Source organism: Alligator mississippiensis, chromosome 4 (genome assembly GCF_030867095.1).
Source record: "Alligator mississippiensis isolate rAllMis1 chromosome 4, rAllMis1, whole genome shotgun sequence".
NCBI classification, from domain to species: Eukaryota; Metazoa; Chordata; order Crocodylia; family Alligatoridae; genus Alligator; species Alligator mississippiensis.
The window spans coordinates 5510464-5513927 of record NC_081827.1 but is presented as its reverse complement, the minus strand read 5'-3'; positions in this window follow the sequence as shown (position 1 = coordinate 5513927).

Sequence of the window (3464 nt, the reverse complement as noted above, 5' to 3'; positions counted from 1 at the left end):
CACTTGTGTGGTTTTTGTGCGTGTTGATGAATTGTGGACTTATTCCCCCTGTCATGCCATTTACTGTCAGATTTGCATGAGAGTTGATCTGCAGTAACAAACCATTGACCTTCAGTGCGATGGGCTGCATGGCTCCAGTACCGGAGTGCGGGTAGCACATTTTAGTTAGGACCGATAACAGAACTGATGAAATTTGGGGCCTATGTATTGGAAACCTTTTGCAAAGGTTTTGTACAAAGCGAAGGGGGTATATTGTAGTGAGTTGAACCAGTAAAGTGACTTCATGTAGCCCACTTTGCTTCCTGGTTTAACTTAATAAAATAAAGGCCTCATGCAGTAACATGCATCTGAGGGTAGAGAGTAGTTTTAACATTCACCTTCCATCCTGGAGGATGGCACAGCCAGCAGCATTCGGTGGCTGCAGTTTTAAAGCATCTAGTGTAAAAACATTTGGTGGGTTCCTTTGAACCTGGAGATTATTTCTGCTCCTCCTATGGCTACTGAATAGTTTTGTACAAGGGCTACGCTGCTGAAAGCAGAACTCCTCAGTCGTTCAGGTTTTAAACCCAAATAAAACAACTTCACCCAAACAAGTTCTTTACACAGGTATATCAGGGCTGACACCTTGTCCCTGAGATGTCTTCTTGAAGGCAAGAAAACAAACTAGTGTGAAAAAATACAGAAAATAAAGGACGTTTGTGATCCAAGGTGTAAGGGAAGATGCCCCGGTTTTTATAACACTTGCCACTGGTCCCCTGGAAGTGCCTGCTACCTGCAGAACAGTGACTGCTCTAACACTAGCGCTTGGTTTTGTCAGTAAAGGTTTCCTGCTGCAAGGTGCAGCACTGAACATAAAGAGCTTAAACTACTGTAGTGACTTGCAGCCGCAAACTTGATTTGAAGGCAAGAGGGTGTGGCCATCCTCCGAGTCCATCTCCCCCCTCCCCATGTTAAATGGGGGGAAAAAAACCCTTGCCTTGGAACTGAGCAAATACAATATGAACAGGACATCGTCTTAGTTACACACGTGGTTCCCCTCCAGTTCCTAGTGAATGGGTGTCCAGCCCCAAAGTAAATGCATCTTGGCTCTTTGGCAGTCACCTCAGGAAAAGAAGGCCAACACAAGAATGGCTTTGGGACAAATTTACGTCCTTTGCGTGGTCTCCTTCACCTCGCGTCTCAAGATCTTTGCCCATGATGCAGCTGTAGCCACCTGCTATCTAACACAGGCTCGGGTTGTATTAAGCACTGCTGCTGTATTAAACACTGCATGCGTTAAACACTGCTCGTCTTCCTAGGCTGAGCTGCCTGGAGGGCTGGCTCTGTCTCGTACGTTTGAAAAACACCTTGCCTTGGAAAGCCAAACAACCAGACATCCCCGTGACCTAAGATGGAGCGGGGTTCTGCGCTGTTTAGTGCCTTTGCTGTGAATAAAGCCTCCAACTCCAGTAGGAGAAACACATCTCACGTGCACGCTGACTGCTTCATTCAAAATGTATCTCACTGCGTCCTGACAGCCTGTCCCAACGGTTGGCCCGCACTTAAAATACTTTGTTCACCTCTTACTGAGCCATGTTCAAAACCTTTGCTCCTGTCTTCCCTTCGCATTGGGAAGAGACAGTATTCCTGCTATCCGCTCGCGCAAAGTTAAAGAAGGGAAACAGTGGGTGCATCTACACGTTCAGTAATGCGCAGTGCCTGTTGGGCATTCAATGTACTTGCAAAAAGAAGTAATAAATGCGCAGTAGGCTGCCCTACTGCACATTAGTGCGGTCATGTTTTGTTTGTAATGGTTAATGCGCAGTAGACTAATGCGCATTAGTGTAATAGTTTTTGCTGTGCTGTGCAGCCAACCAGTCTATGTGCATTAAGTGTCTCATAGTTTCTAGGATCAGAAGGGACCTGAACAGATCTTTAAGTCTGACCCCCTGCCCTGGGCAGGAACAAGTGCTGGGATCATAATACCCCAGCCAGATATCTACCCAACCTCCTCTCGAAGACCCCCAAGGTCATGTAGAGTGACCCCTACACTCACCTACAGTGTTTTGTCTTTGTCCAGGATTTAATCCCTTTGAAAGGAAAACATCTGCTAATAATACACCTGTTTTTTCACTCTAAACATGTTTCCTTCTAAGAAAGTCTATCTAGATGGTCTTATTCACCAGCCAATTTCTGGTATCACTACTGGACTTACTAGACAGTATTCAGTGGGCACGTCTACAAGAGACACTAAATGCGCAGTAGGCTCATTCTAGTGCGCATTAGTGCATCATGGCAAAAGCTGTGCTATTGCACTAATGTGCAGTAGAATGAGTCTAGTGTGCACTAGCATCACTACAAAGGTGTGCACCAGTGCTACTGTGCAGTAGTTCAGTAGAGTTAGTCCCTGTTTTATCCCAGAGTTAGTACCTGTTATCACAGGTACTAAATGTGCCATAATTATGGCACATTAATGCACATGTAGACATGCCCAGTGTCCCATGCTTATACTACCTGTAAATGTTTTCCCCCAAATCATTCATTTTTTTCCTGACTCAGCAGTGGCATCCACACGCAGTCTGGATTGCACATGGAAAGCCGTTCTGTTTTTTCGAGAGGGCTGTAGCATACGTTGGAATAGAAAAATTGAATCTGTCCCTGTAAATGTGAGGACAATCAACCCTGGTTGGAGCCATGAAATACTCTTAGTAATATGCAGCCGCGGTGTAGAGCTATACATGCCTCTCCACGGATTGCATGGACCAAACGTATCCCTTGCTTTGAGTCACACTACTGATGAGCTTGCCCCCGCCTGCTCCATCAGAGCTGTGACCAGAGGAAGGAGTGACGGCAACAGGGATCCCTGGCTGCCTGCGGCCCCCTCTGTAGTGCTGCTAAGCCGTGATACGGCATTACAGCCAGCCCCAAAAGAGCTGCCATATCCCAGCCGGTCTATAGTCTGACACTGCTTAGCATCCATAGCTCGCGTGTTGGAAGCAGCAGGCCCCGTTGGCCCTGTGAAATTCCAGGTGGCAGAAGAGTAAAAAATCATAACCTTCTCGATGGCCACAGATTTGCTACGGTACAGGCTCCACCTGCTGAAACCCAGAGGCAAGATGATGTCGCCACCGCTGCATCGACCGCTCTGCTCTTGCGTTGTCCCTTTCTTCTTGTCTGGCCACATTGGGAACGATCCCTCTTTGCTCGGCGCATCGCGTAGGGCTCTGGTTGGACGGTAGCAGCGTGATTATTAACAATCAAGTCTCACGTTTCAATAAGATGAAGGAGTTGAGACCTGAATCATGGCTCTGCTTCCCTCCTTTTTCCTCCGCATGGCAGACCTTGCATTTATTTTCTGTCTCCCCCCACATTTTGCACCAGGATTTGGAACTAGGTAACATCTGAGTTGGCTCATACCCCACCCGACATGCGCTGTTGGCAACCCAGGTGAAGGAGGTGTTTAAAATCCAGGGTACGTGTCTGCT